Source organism: Urtica dioica, chromosome 8, assembly GCF_054948205.1.
Source record: "Urtica dioica subsp. dioica isolate 48M chromosome 8, U.dioica_male_clone48M_v1_H2, whole genome shotgun sequence".
NCBI lineage: Eukaryota > Viridiplantae > Streptophyta > Magnoliopsida > Rosales > Urticaceae > Urtica > Urtica dioica.
This window is the reverse complement of record NC_142763.1, coordinates 47,428,286-47,444,006: the sequence shown is the minus strand read 5'-3', so window position 1 is coordinate 47,444,006 and position 15,721 is coordinate 47,428,286.

The following is a 15,721-nucleotide window of genomic DNA, read 5'->3' as shown; positions in this document are numbered from 1 at the left end:
AATGTCACATAAACAACCCAACAAACAAACACACCGAATGTCAAGCAAAAGAAACATAACGAATATACAAAAAGAAACATAATGCGAGCGCTAAACAAATGCGCAAAGTTGGCTACTCTGACCCAAAGTCGATCTGCTCCTCGTCGTCATCAGGATGGGGGGCTCCCGACCCGTCGGTCGCCTCTCCGTCAAGCAGGCGGTTCGTCAACTGAGCCGCCTCTACGGGAACGTGAGAGAGCGGGTCGTCCGCCGGTGGCTCATCGTCCAAAGGAGGGAACATGGCGTCAAAGAAGGAAAACGTGGTCCCACGAGACACGTTCTCCTTCGCGGTCGCGTCTCGGACCCGTATGGCCGCTTCATAACTAGCCACCTCCAGCGCAAGGTCCCAGTCGTCCTCCAAGTCCGTCTTGGATCGCACGGCGTCGTCCTTCTCCTCGACGAGGGTCTGGTCCTCCGCCCGCAAAGAATCCCTCTCACTCTCGACCTTGACCCGAGAGATCTCGCTTGCCGATAGTCGAGCGTGGATGATGCTCAGCTCCACATCCCGGCTCGAGAGTGCCGCCTGGAGTTTCTTCATCTCCCCTAAGAAGTGTCAGCCGCCTGCTCCGCCTTCTCCCGGGACACCTGCTCGGCCATGCGGAGCGCTTTCTCGGCCGCCGATTCCCCGTGAACTCGCTCCAACTCCTCCTCGAGCGCTTGAAACTTTCGGGCAGTACGGACCCCCGCTAGAGCGGCAGCATGGGCGGCCGCCGCGCTCTCCTCATCCTTCTCCATGATCTGCATGCGCCGCAACAGGTCTCGGAGAATGCGATCGCTTCGCTCTTGGCGCGCGAGCATTTGTGGGAACAAGTGATATACGCGTAATCAGAATAAACATAACTATCACACATGAGACGGGCAAACGAACCGTACCTTTCGGGCGTCTCCAATCTCGTTTTGGAAGTGCTCAAGGTCGCTTGTCGTCAGCAGTCCCTTGAAATCCCGCAGAGAGGTTTCAAGGATCCCTCGAGAGCACTGGCCCCTCAGCTCTGCCGCCTTCGCTAGGAGCATCAAATCCATGTTGTCCGACACCACCGATGTGTGAGCACGCTTGTGGCCGGATGGTGATCTGAAGGAGGTCGACGACGACGGTCGCTTATTGGAGGAGATCGCCTTGTTCCTCCCTCGCGGTGGCGACCCCCTGTGGCGAGCCTCGACTCGAGGACGAGCCGCGGTCGTAACATCAGCAGTAGGCACCACTCTCGGCACTTGTGCGCGCGATCGATGTCTTCGGGCAATGGTATCTGCAAAGGAGAAAGTGTGTCAGTCAGTTAGAACATAACAAAAAGCATAGACGATGGAAAACAACAATAGCGCGAAGGCGCGTATATGGTTAGTACCCCCCGTATCGAGTAGGGGAGCAGACGAACCCCCCGCGTCGGACTCGGGATCCTCCACGGCCTCCGCTCCGGGTCCGGAGCACAGAGGATCTTCGTCGATGGGCACAAACCACTCGGTGGTCGCGATGCTTAGAGGTTAGCTTGGTAAGGATAGGAAACTGCTTCCGATGCTGAACCTTGTAGAAGCCAGATTTCCCGGGAACGTCGAAGACAGCCACGAGGTTCCTGATATCATCAGCCGTCACGGCCCGGCCCTTCGCCCGATGAAGCATCATGTGGCAGGCGGCCACCATGCGGTAGAAGGATGGAGACATCTGGGCCGCATGGACGTTGAGACGAACCAGGAGATTCTGGATCACGGGCTGAAAAGGCAGGCGCAGCCCCCCGCGGAGACTCGCCTCGTGAACGGTGCCGTATCCCTTCCGAGGGCGGGTCGGAAGATCTTCGGGCAACGGCCGCAGTAGCGACACGGCCGACAGAATGCGAAAGCGCTTCCTCAAGCCCCTGAAGCTGGCAAATGAGAGAGAACTCGGGAAGTCGACGCCGGAGCAGTCGAAGCCTTCTCGAATCGCTGATTCTCCGATAGGGAACGACGAGGCACGGTCCTCCTCCTGCGTTGTCAAACTAGCTGGGGCGGTCGACAGGGTACGGCGGCTTGACGTCTCACCCGAGCCCTCGGCATTTGGAGCAACCCTCGGCCCGGGGAGTTCCTCGTGATGCTCGCTGGAATGGGTCGCTCGAGCCGTAGTGTGCGTTCTCGGCCCAACATGACTCGTTTCACGTGTGTTGGCCGCGGGGGGCGGCCCTGTTGGCGCGTCCGGCCTAGTCGTGGGCCCGTGACGCGCTTCGAACGCTCGAGCCCGAGGGTCATTCTCACCGAGAGCCGGCCCTAGTACCTCCCCTTCACGCCCGTGGAGCGCTGGGTCGGCCATGTGGCCCTCATGTTACGCGTCCGGCCCAAACACGTGGCCCGGCCCAAGGAGGGCCAAACCTCCTCCACCTATGCCCGGCCCAATGGGCCCTAGGGTTTGCAAGGGCGCCAGGTTGGCCGCCTCTTCCTCTCCGGCAATGGGCGGCCGGCGCACCTGGTCTCCGGCGCCGGCGCCCCCACCTGCAGCGCCGGCCGCCGCCGCCGGCGCTCCCCCGCCCTGCTCGCGCTCCAGCCTGGCTGGGGTTGGTCCATCTGGGCCCACACGGCCGCCGGCCACCTGCAGAACAGCCCCACCCGAGAGGGTGGAGTCCTCCCCGGCGTCAGCACCACCCCCAGCGGCGTCCTTCCTCGCCGACGCGTCGCTCCCGGCACCCATCCCGCCAGACGCGCCGCCCAGAGGCTCGCCCACTCCTTCGGCGTCCTCCACAATCGGCCCGACCCCTCCAGGATGAGGGGCACCTTCCCCGGGGCTAGGCTCGCCCCAGACGGCACCGACTCGGCCAGGCGCGGCCCCCTCCACGCCGGCGTCAGCCTCCTAGGCCCTGTCGGCGCGCTCCCTGGTCGAGCTCGTCGCGCGCGCCGCTACAAATATCGCTCTAGAGCTGGGCCCACCACAGACGGCGCCGACCTAGCCGGCCACGGCCCCCCCGACGGTGGCGCGGCCTCTCCCGGCCCCACCGGCCCCGCTGACGTTCGTCTCGCCCAAATTCGCCGCGCGCGGCCCGGCAAACGCCCCACCGGGTCTGGGTCCAGCACAGACGGCGCCGACCCAGCCAACCACGGCTCCCCACATGGTGCGTGGCCTCGCTCAGCTTCCTCGGCCCCGCCAGCGCTCGCCTCGGCCAGGGTCGCCGCGCGCTCGCCCTCCAGGCTGCCCCTGGCCTCCTCGGTCGCTGGGTGATCGTCCTCGGCCGCCAGCCAATTGTCCACCATGGGGAAGTCCTGGTCGTCCATGCCCATCATCGCTCGGTCCAAGAAAATCAAACCCAAGTTTGGGAGAGATTGGTGGTCAACCGGGGGCGGTGAAAATTGACCTAAGAAATCGTCTAGGGTCTCACAAGGGTCATCAAAAATGAGGGAGATGAGATCCTCGGGGGGCCCATTAGCCGGCATGTGATTGAGGGACCCCATCGGCACGTGTAACGATGAACACGTCGTCGAAAAACATTAAAATAATAGTTAAAAGAGGCGGGCTTACCAATTGATGACGGGACGGTCCGACGAGGCGGTGAAGGGCGGAGGTTGCTTGACTTTACCACACGGGTTATGCCCGGCGCCAAACTCGGGGGGCTAATGTTATCGGCCCGACGACGCGATCAGCGTTTCGGGCGGCTAGAAGAGCTCACTCGGCCAATGGCCGGCCCAGTTCACTCGGCCATTGGCCGACCCAAGCAATTCAATCGGCCAATGGCCGAGTGAGCCCACAGCCGGCCCATCACGCTTACTCGACCAATGGCCGAGTGAACCCTCATCCAGCGTTCACTCGGCCAATGGCCGAGTGAATCTCACTCGACATCCGGCATTCACTAGGCCAATGGCCGAGTGAATCACACTCGGCGGCACACATTCACTCGGCCAATGGCCGAGTGAACCTCATCCAGCGTTCACTCGGCCAATGGCCGAGTGAATCTCACTCGGCGGCCCGACTTCACTCGGCCATCGGCCGACCGAGTCTCACCCGGCCGATGGCCGACTCAGCCTCACTCGGCCAAGGGACTTTCAATCCGTCCGTTGGTCGCCTATAAATACGAGGGTCCCTCCCTCGGTCCAGGTAATCAAAATTTGAGTACTGAAACGCTGTCGAACTCGTACCTCGCTCGTTTATCTCAAGTCTTGACCTCTTAACACCTAACCCTCTACAATCTACCTCAACCCTACTAATGTTGAGCGTCGGAGAGGTAAACAGAGGCAACCCCTCTGTTTCCCCTTTGTAGTTCATCGTTACCTTCTCTTGCAGGACGAACGACGGACGAAGCAAACACCAATCACAGCTAAAGGAAGACTCGGGGTACCGACTCCGACACGCTCAAGCCCGAACGCGACCACTTGGTCCAGCCTTGGGTTGAACCGTTTGGGGCTTCTAAATAGTTGTCCGAAAAACAGTGACAACAGTATCAAAAGACTCGGGGAGAGTTTCCAAGATCATGTCTATTTTAGTCTCCCAGCAATCTCAGATCCAAGGATCTCCATTTCGTTTAGATAGCTAATGATCAGCATCATATGATCTCTAACGGGAGTTTCAGCATTCATGCAACAGTTCATAAACTGTCGGACCGCTTGTTGCCTAGCTTGACGTTTGTTGTCGGCCCGTCAACGATCGACAAGGGCAAAATCACAACGCCACCTCCCGGCCGGCCAAGGCCCATCCGGTCGACTCCCGGCTGGCCAAGGCCCGTCCGGTCGACTCCCGGCCGGCCAAGGCCCGTCCGGTCGACTCCCGGCCGGCCAAGTCCCAACCGGCCGACTCCCGGCTGGCCGAGTCCCGTCCGGTCGACTCCCGGCCGGCCAAGTCCCGTCCGGTCGACTCTCGGCCGGCCAAGTCCCGTCCGGTCGACTCCCGGCCGGCCAAGGTTTGCCTCGGCCATTTGCCGGCCCAAGGCTTACCTCGGCCAATGGCCGGCTCAAGGCTTGCCTCGGCCATTGGCCGGCCCAAGGCTTGCCTCGGCCACGGTCGACTCCCGGCCAGCCAAATCCCGTCCGGCCGACTCCCGGACGGCCATGTCCCATGCGGCCAACTCCCGTCCGGCCGGCCAAGGTTTTCCTCGGCCATTGGCCGGCTCAAGGTTTGCCTCGGCCAATGGGCGGCTCAAAGGCTTGCCTCAGCCATTGGTCAGCCCAAGGTTTGCCTCGGCTATTGGCCGGCCCAAGGCTTGCCTCGGCCAATGGCTGGCTCAAGGCTTGCCTCGGCCATTGGCCGGCCCAAGGTTTGACTCGGCCGATGGCCGGCTCAAAGGCTTGCCTCGGCCATTGGCCGGCCCAAGGCTTGCCTCGGCCATAGGCCGGCCCGAGGTTTGCCTCGGCCAATGGCCGGCTCAAAGGCTTGCCTCGGCCATTGGCCAGCCCGAGGCTTGCCTCGGCCACGGTCGACTCCCGGCTGACCAAGTCCAGTCCGGCCGACTCCCGGCCGGCCAAGTCCCATCCGGCCAGCTCCCGGCTGGCCAAGTCCCGTCTGGTTAGCTCCCGGCCGGCCAAGGTTTGCCTCGGCCATTGGCCGGCCCAAGGCTTGCCTCGGCCAATGGCCGGCTCAAGGCTTGCCTCGGCCATTGGTCGGCCCAAGGTTTGCCTCGGCCAATGGCCGGCTCAAAGGCTTGCCTCGGGAACGGTCGACTCCGGCCGACCAAGTCTCGTCCGGCCGACTCCCGGCCGGCCAAGTCCCGGCTGGCTAAGTCCCGTCCGGCTGACTCCCGGCCGGCAGCCTCCTGGCCGGCCAAGGTTTGCCTCGGCCATTGGTCTGCCCAAGGCTTGCATCGGCCAATGGCCGGCTCAAGGCTTGCCTCGGTCATTGGCCGGCCCAAGGTTTGCCTCGGCCAATTGCCGGCTCAAAGGCTTGCCTCGGCCATTGCCCGGCCCAAGGCTTGCCTCGGCCACGGTCGACTCTCGGCCGACCAAGTCCAGTCCGGCCGACTCCTAGCCGGCCAAATCCCGTCCGGTCAACTGCCGGCCGGGCAAGTCCCGTCCGGCCAACTCCAGGCCGGCAGCCTCCCGGCCGGCCAAGGTTTGCCTCGGCCATTGGCCGGCCCAAGGCTTGCCTCGGCCAATGGCCGGCTCAAGGCTTGCCTCGGCCATTGGCCGGCCCAAGGTTTGCCTCGACCAATGGCCGGCTCAAAGGCTTGCCACGGCCATTGGCCGGCCCAACGCTTGCCACAGCCATTAGCCGGCCCAAGGTTTGACTCGGCCAATGGCCGACTCAAAGGCTTGCCTCCTCCATTGGCCGGACCAAGGCTTGCCTCAGCCACGGTCGACTCTCGGTCGGTCGAGTCCCGTCTGGTCGACTCCCGGCCGGCTAAGTCCCGCCCGGCCGACTCCCGGACGGCCAAATCCTGTCCGGTCAGCTCTCGGCCGGCCAAGGTTTTTCTCGGCCATCGGCCGACCCATGGTTTGCCTCTGCCAATGGCCGGCTCAAAGGCTTGCCTCGGCCATTGGCCGGCCCAAGGCTTGCCTCGGCCATAGTCGACTCCCGGCCGACCAAGTCCAGTCCGGCCGACTCCCGGCCGACCAAGTCCCGTCTGGCTAGCTCCCGGCCGGCAGCCTCCCGGCCGGCCAAGGTTTGCCTCGGCCATTGGCTTGCCCAAGACTTGCCTTGGCCAATGGCTGGCTCAAGGCTTGCCTCGGCCATTGGCCGGCCCAAGGTTTGCCTCGGCCAATGGCCGGCTCAAAGGCTTACCTCGGCCATTGGCCGGCCCAAGGCTTGCCTCGGCCACGGTCGACTCCCGACCGGCCAAATCTGATCCAGACGACTCCCGGACGGCCAAGTCCCGTCTGGCTGACTCCGGGCTCGCCATGTCCCATCCGGCCAGCTCCCGGCCGGCAGCCTCCCGGCCGACCAAGGTTTGCCTCGGCCATTGGGTGGCCCAAAATCCTTCTCGGCCAAAGGGTGCCTCAATGACCCCCTTGGTCGCCTATAAATAGAGAGGTCCGCCATCTCCCAAAGGTAATCGAATTTTGAGTCCCGAAACGCTGTAGAACTCGTACTTCACTCGTTTTGCTCATCTTTGGCCTCGCACCACCTCTAAAACCTCTATACTCCACCTCAATCCTACTAATGTTGAGCGTCGGAGAGGTAAACAGAGGCAACCCCTCTGTTTCCCCTTTGTAGTTCACGTATTCTCTATTGTTTTCAGGTACCAAGACGAGGTGAACTTCATCCACATCTAAGGGAAGACTCGGGATACCGAGTCCGACACGCTCGAGCCCAAGTGAGACCACTTGGTCCGGCCTTGGGTCTAACCACTTTGGGCTCCTAAATAGTTGTCCGAAAACGAGCGACAACAACGTCCTTGCCCTCCAAAGATCTCATGGAGATTGTAGAGCATATCGGTGGCAGTCTCGATACCACGATGTTGTTGTTGCAACACATTGTTCATAGATGCTAAAATATAGCACCTGGCAATCTCATCGGATCGAAGCCAGGCCGCTAGGGCGTCTTTTTCCTCTTGTATCGAATCTTCATTCGTTTGAGGACAGGGGGTGGTGAGAACCCATTTGTGCTTGTCGACAGTAAGGAGTATGTCGAGTTTACGTTTCCAGTCGACGTAATTGTCGCCTTCGAGTTTATTCGAGGAAAGAATGGTTGAGAGACATATTGCCTATAAAAGTTGAAACAAGTTTATGATTAGTCTTTGGTTTAGGATTTATGTTTTATTTAAGACATGATAAAATCCAAAGGTGTTATAAACCAAACGATAATTTACTCCCTCAATAGAAGGCCGCAAAACATTTCCATTTATAAGTAAATGACACATCATTATTGCTTAGTCAAGATGTCAATACACCAATTTTGACTAGCCACCTCTTAAATTTGTTTGATCACTCACATCCTTTCGCAGAGCCTCAAGGGAGGATTACTAGGAATTGAGCCTAAGGACTATAACTCATGGTAGTGGGGCAGAAAATCCGGATTTCTCATTAGAGTTCTATAACTCATGGTAGTGGGGCTGAAAATCCGGATTTCTAAAAAAACTGGACTTTCGGAACAACCGCGCACCTTGGAGTAAAATGGTCATAACTGGTGGCTCCGATGTCCTTTTGACCCAAAACCAGTGGCATTAGAAAGAGGACAGACAGACCTTTAATTTGATTAAAGAATCATTAAATTTCGAATTCTGACCAGATAGTTATGCTACTTTTACTGCGGATTTTACTCCTGCTCGAAGAAAATAGAAATAATTAAAGTTCGGTCTTTTAGTGCGTGAAAAGAATCGAGTGTAACGGAACGTTTTAGGAACTTTTTAAGGCTTTTATTTGAGTTTTATCAACATGGTAATAACATGATATAAAAGAAATAACAACAAGCATAAATCGATTCAAGAAAATAAAAGAAACTAGTAAGACAAGAAAACTAATCACAAAATTTACTCGAAATTTTCTCAAACTTAAAAACACATTTTTTAATAACATCCCAAACTCATAGAAAATCAACATGCTTTTTAATTTAAATGCAATAGCAATAAATTAAAAAAAAATCTAAGAAAATAATTCTAACTTGTCACAAAATAAGTAAACTATCGAAAACGATTTTCAAGCTCGTAATTTTAATTATATGTACATGCATATGTTTGACCGTAGCTCTGATACCATTTGTTGGATTTGATCTAGGCTTTAAGAAAAATTTTAACGCTTCGGGTAAGCGGCGGAATTTTAAAAATTTTCTTTTAACAAGTAAAACGATTTTACTAACCTAGACAAAGAGCAAGCACATGTAAATATAAACTATTATGAGCATAGATAATTTACTAACCCTTTTAGAAGATTTAACGTTGATGAGCCTTCGGAAGGTTGAAAAATATTCCTCCTTTAGTCTTTCATTTTGGCGGCTGTTGTCGCTGTTTTTCGGACAACTATTTAGAAGCCCCAAACGGTTCGACCCAAGGCCGGACCAAGTGGTCGCGTTCGGGCCTGAGCATGTCGGACCCGGTATCCCGAGTCTTCCCTTAGCTGTCGGTAGTGTCTATCTCGTCCAGCACCTGCAAATCAAGTAGAGAGGCGTGAACTACAAAGGGGAAACAGAGGGGTTGCCTCTGTTTACCTCTCTGATGCTCAACATTAGTAGGATTGAGGTGGATAAAGAGGGTTTAGGTGTTTCGATGCCGAGACTTGAGAGAAACGAGCGAGGTACGAGCTCGGCAGCATTTTAGTACTCAAATTCGGATTACCTGGACCGGGGGGGGGACCCCGGGTTTTATAGACAACCAAAGGGGCTTTGGGGGCATACCCTTGGCCGAGGGACGCCTCTGAGGCGGCCATGGAGGCAGGGGATGCCTCTGAGGTGGCCATGGAGGCAGGGGACGCCTCTGAGATGGCCATGGAGGCAGAGGACACCTCTAAGGCGACCATGGAGATGAGGGACGCCTCTGAGACGGCCATGGAGGAAGGGGACGCCTCTGAATCGGCCATGGAGGCGAGGGACGCCTCTGAGGTGGCGATGGAGGCGAGGGACGCCTCTGAGACGGCCATGGAGGTAGGGGACGCCTCTGAGGCGGCCATGGAGGCGAGGGACGCCTCTGAGGCGGCCATGGAGGCAAGGGACGCCTCTGAGGCGGCCATGGAGGTGAGGGATGCCTCTGAGGCAGCCATGGAGGTAAGGGACGCATCTGAGACGGCCATGGAGGTAGGGGACGCCTCTTAGGCGGCCATGGAGGCAATAGACGCCTCTGAGGCAGCCATGGAGGCGAGGGACGCCTCTAAGGCGGCCATGGAGGCGAGGGACGCCTCTGAGATGTGGAGGTCGAGCTAATCTGGAAGTTTGGGTCAGTCCGTCCATCATGAGGCCGAGTGGAGGTCGAGCTCATGAGGCCGACTGGAAGTCGAGTTCATGAGGCCGAGTAGAGGTCGAGCTCATGAGGCCGAGTTGAGGTCGAGCTCATGAGGCCGAGTGGAGGTCGAGCTCATGAGGGCGAGTGGAAGTCGAGCTCATGAGGCCGAGTGGAGGCCGAGCCCTGGTGGACCGGTCTTCGGCCTCTCGACCATGGGACCCCGCGGGCGCTGTGAACCGAAACGGGCCTACAACAATAGCCCCCCGAGTTTGCGGTCGAGCGTAGGTCGAGTGGAAACTCAATGCTTACGCCGGCCTGCGAACGCGGGACTAACGCTCTCGCGATTGCGAGCGTGCCGCAAAAGGGCTTTTAATGCATCGCGAGGGAAAGCCTCTCTGCGTCGCGAGGGACGGCCTTTGTTCGTCACGGGGGATGGCTTTTGCGTGTCACGAGGGACGGCTTTTGCGCGTCACGAGGGACGGCTTTTGTGCGTCGCGAGAGACGGCTTTATTGTGTCGCGAGGGACGGCTTTATGCGTGTCTTATGTTCTCGACATACTATCGTAGTCGATTCGCACGGTTTTGTCGGTGCGCGTCTTATTTTCTCGACTTACTAGTGAAGGTGTAATCGATTTGCGCGACTCGGGCCTCGGGAGGTCCCGGTGTCACGTTTGTGTGACCGAGTTTCCTGCGGATGCTGGGTCGACCAGACACGTCCGGCGGACGCAAGCCTTTGAAACCTATTTGTGACTCGCTTCCTTTCGGCTCACGAACTGGGCGGCAAGCGCGGTGCCACATTTGTGTGGCCGGGTTTCACGTGACCGCTTGCTAGACCAGATACGTCCGGCGGACGCAAGCCTTTGAAACCCATTTGTGACTCGCTGCCTTTCAGCTCACGAGCTGGGCGGCGAGCGCGGTGCCACATTTGTGTGGCCAGGTTTCCCGTGGACGCTTGCTAGACCAGATACGTCCGACGGACGCAAGCCTTTGAAACCCATTTGTGACTCGCTGCCTTTCGGCTCACGAGCAGGGCGGTGAGCGCGGTGCCACATTTGTGTGGCCAGGTTTCCCGTGGACGCTGGCTAGACCAGATACGTCCGACGGACGAAAGCCTTTGAAACCCATTTGTGACTCGCTGCCTTTCGGCTTACAAGCTGGGCGGCGAGCGCGGTTCCACATTTGTGTGGCCAGATATCCCGTGGACGCTGGCTAGACCAGGTACGTCCGGCAGATGCAAGCCTTTTAAATCAATTTGTGACTCGCTGCCTTTCGGCTCACGAGCTGGGCGGCGAGCGCGGTGCCACATTTTCTTGGCCGGGTTTCCCATGGACGCTGGCTGGACCAGATACGTCTGGCGGACGCAAGCCTTTGAAACCCAATTGGGACTCGCTGCCTTTCGGCTCACGAGCTGGGCGGCGAGTGCGGCGCCACATTTGTGTGGCCGGGTTTCCCGTGGACGCTAGCTAGACCAGATACGTCCGGCGGATGCAAGCCTTTGAAACCCATTTGTGACTCGCTGCCTTTCGGCTCACGAGCTGGGCGGCGAGGGCGGTGCCACATTTGTGTGGCCGGGTTTCCCGTGGACGCTGGCTAGACCAGATACGTCAAGCGGACGCAAGCCTTTGAATCCCATTTGTGACTCGCTGCCTTTCGGCTCACGAGCTGGGCGGCGACCGCGGCGCCACATTTGTGTGACCGGGTTTCCCGTAGAGGCTTGCTAGACCAGATACGTCCGGCGGACGCACGCATTTGAAACCCATTTGTGACTCGCTGTCTTTCGGCTCACGAGCTGGGCGGCGAGCGCGGTGCCACATTTGTGTGGCCAGGTTTCCCGTGGACTCTTGCTAGACCAGATACGTCCGGCGGATGCAAGCCTTTGAAACCCATTTGTGACTCGCTGCCTTTCGGCTCACGAGCTGGGCGGCGAGGGCGGTGCCACATTTGTGTGGCCGGGTTTCCCGTGGACGCTGGCTAGACCAGATACGTCAAGCGGACGCAAGCCTTTGAATCCCATTTGTGACTCGCTGCCTTTCGGCTCACGAGCTGGGCGGCGACCGCGGCGCCACATTTGTGTGACCGGGTTTCCCGTAGAGGCTTGCTAGACCAGATACGTCCGGCGGACGCACGCATTTGAAACCCATTTGTGACTCGCTGTCTTTCGGCTCACGAGCTGGGCGGTGAGCGCGGTGCCACATTTGTGTGGCCAGGTTTCCCGTGGACGCTGGCTAGACCAGATACGTCCGACGGACGCAAGCCTTTGAAACCCATTTGTGACTCGCTGCCTTTCGGCTTACGAGCTGGGCGGCGAGCGCGGTTCCACATTTGCGTGGCCAGATTTCCCGTGGACACTGGCTAGACCAGGTACGTCCGGCAGACGCAAGCCTTTTAAATCCATTTGTGACTCGCTGCCTTTCGGCTCACGAGCTGGGCGGCGAGCGCGGTGCCACATTTGCTTGGCCGGGTTCCCCGTGGACGCTGGCTAGACCAGATACGTGTGGCGGACGCAAGCCTTTGAAACCTATTTGTGACTCGCTGCCTTTCGGCTCACGAGCTGGGCAGCGAGTGCGGCGCCACATTTTTGTGGCCGGGTTTCCCGTGGACGCTGGCTAGACCAGATACGTCCGGCGGACGCAAGCCTTTGAAACTCATTTGTGACTCGCTGCCTTTCGGCTCACGAGCTGGGCGGCGACGGCGGTTCCACATTTGTGTGTCCGGGTTTCCCGTGGACGCTGGCTAGACCAGATACGTCCGGCAGACGCAAGCCTTTGAAACCCATTTGTGACTCGCTGCCTTTCGGCTCACGAGCTGGGTGGCGAGCGCGGCGCCACATTTGTGTGGCCGGGTTTCCCGTAGAGGCTGGCTAGACCAGATACGTCCGGCGGACGCAAGCATTTGAAACCCATTTGTGACTCGCTGCCTTTCGGCTCACGAGCTGGGCGGCGAGCGCGGTGCCACATTTGTGTGGCCGTGCTTCCCGTGGACGCTGGCTAGACTAGATACGTCCGGCGGACGCAAGCCTTCGAAACCCATTTGTGACTCGCTGCCTTTCGGCTCACGAGCTGGGCGGCGAGCGCGGTGCCACATTTTCTTGGCCGGGTTTCCCATGGACGCTGGCTGGACCAGATACGTCTGGCGGACGCAAGCCTTTGAAACCCAATTGGGACTCGCTGCCGTTCGGCTCACGAGCTGGGCGGCGAGTACGGCGCCACATTTGTGTGGCCGGGTTTCCCGTGGACGCTGGCTAGACCAGATACGTCCGGCGGATGCAAGCCTTTGAAACCCATTTGTGACTCGCTGCCTTTCGGCTCACGAGCTGGGCGGCGAGGGCGGTGCCACATTTGTGTGGCCGGGTTTCCCGTGGACGCTGGCTAGACCAGATACGTCCAGCGGACGCAAGCCTTTGAATCCCATTTGTGACTCGCTGCCTTTCGGCTCACGAGCTGGGCGGCGAGCGCGGCGCCACATTTGTGTGACCGGGTTTCCCGTAGAGGCTTGCTAGACCAGATACGTCCGGCGGACGCACGCATTTGAAACCCATTTGTGACTCGCTGCCTTTCAGCTCACGAGCTGGGCGGCGAGCGCGGTGCCACATTTTTGAGGCCAGGTTTCCCATGGACTCTTGCTAGACCAGATACGTCCGACGGACGCAAGACTTTGAAACCCATTTGTGACTCGCTGCCTTTCGGCTCACGAGCTGGGCGGTGAGCGCGGTGCCACATTTGTGTGGCCAGGTTTCCCGTGGACGCTGGCTAGACCAGATACGTCCGACGGACGCAAGCCTTTGAAACCCATTTGTGACTCGCTGCCTTTCGGCTTACGAGCTGGGCGGCGAGCGCGGTTCCACATTTGCGTGGCCAGATTTCCCGTGGACACTGGCTAGACCAGGTACGTCCGGCAGACGCAAGCCTTTTAAATCCATTTGTGACTCGCTGCCTTTCGGCTCACGAGCTGGGCGGCGAGAGCGGTGCCACATTTGCTTGGCCGGGTTCCCCGTGGACGCTGGTTAGACCAGATACGTGTGGCGGACGCAAGCCTTTGAAACCCATTTGTGACTCGCTGCCTTTCGGCTCACGAGCTGGGCGGCGAGTGCGGCGCCACATTTGTGTGGCCGGGTTTCCCGTGGACGCTGGCTAGACCAGATACGTCCGGCGGATGCAAGCCTTTGAAACCCATTTGTGACTCGCTGCCTTTCGGCTCACGAGCTGGGCGGCGAGGGCGGTGCCACATTTGTGTGGCCGGGTTTCCCGTGGACGCTGGCTAGACCAGATACGTCCAGCGGACGCAAGCCTTTGAATCCCATTTGTGACTCGCTGCCTTTCGGCTCACGAGCAGGGCGGCGACCGCGGCGCCACATTTGTGTGACCGGGTTTCCCGTAGAGGCTTGCTAGACCAGATACGTGCGGCAGACGCACGCATTTGAAACCCATTTGTGACTCGCTGCCTTCCGGCTCACGAGCTGGGTGGCGAGGGCGGTGCCACATTTGTGTGGCCGGGTTTCCCGTGGACGCTGGCTAGACCAGATACGTCCAGCGGACGCAAGCCTTTGAATCCCATTTGTGACTCGCTGCCTTTCGGCTCACGAGCTGGGCGGCGAGCGCGGCGCCACATTTGTGTGACCGGGTTTCCCGTAGAGGCTTGCTAGACCAGATACGTCCGGCGGACGCACGCATTTGAAACCCATTTGTGACTCGCTGCCTTTCAGCTCACGAGCTGGGCGGCGAGCGCGGTGCCACATTTGTGTGGCCAGGTTTCCCGTGGACTCTTGCTAGACCAGATACGTCCGACGGACGCAAGACTTTGAAACCCATTTGTGACTCGCTGCCTTTCGGCTCACGAGCTGGGCGGCGAGCGCGGTGCCACATTTGCTTGGCCGGGTTCCCCGTGGACGCTGGTTAGACCAGATACGTCCGGCGGACGCAAGCCTTCGAAACCCATTTGTGACTCGCTGCCTTTCGGCTCACGAGCTGGGCGGCGAGCGCGGTGCCACATTTGTGTGGCCGGGTTTCCCGTGGACGCTGGCTAGACCAGGTACGTCCGGCAGACGCAAGCCTTTTAAATCCATTTGTGACTCGCTGCTTTTCGGCTCACGAGCTGGGCGGCGAGCGCGGTGCCACATTTGCTTGGCCGGGTTCCCCGTGGACGCTGGTTAGACCAGATACGTGTGGCGGACGCAAGCCTTTGAAACCCATTTGTGACTCGCTGCCTTTCGGCTCACGAGCTGGGCGGCGAGTGCGGCGCCACATTTGTGTCGCCGGGTTTCCCGTGGACGCTGGCTAGACACGATACGTCCGGCGGACGCAAGCCTTTGAAACCCATTTGTGACTCGCTGCCTTTCGGCTCACGAGCTGGGCGGCGAGGGCGGTGCCACATTTGTGTGGCCGGGTTTCCCGTGGACGCTGGCTAGACCAGATACGTCCAGCGGACGCAAGCCTTTGAATCCCATTTGTGACTCGCTGCCTTTCGGCTCACGAGCTGGGCGGCGAGCGCGGCGCCACATTTGTGTGACCGGGTTTCCCGTAGAGGCTTGCTAGACCAGATACGTCCGGCGGACGCACGCATTTGAAACCCATTTGTGACTCGCTGCCTTTCAGCTCACGAGCTGGGCGGCGAGCGCGGTGCCACATTTTTGAGGCCAGGTTTCCCATGGACTCTTGCTAGACCAGATACGTCCGACGGACGCAAGACTTTGAAACCCATTTGTGACTCGCTGCCTTTCGGCTCACGAGCTGGGCGGTGAGCGCGGTGCCACATTTGTGTGGCCAGGTTTCCCGTGGACGCTGGCTAGACCAGATACGTCCGACGGACGCAAGCCTTTGAAACCCATTTGTGACTCGCTGCCTTTCGGCTTACGAGCTGGGCGGCGAGCGCGGTTCCACATTTGCGTGGCCAGATTTCCCGTGGACACTGGCTAGACCAGGTACGTCCGGCAGACGCAAGCCT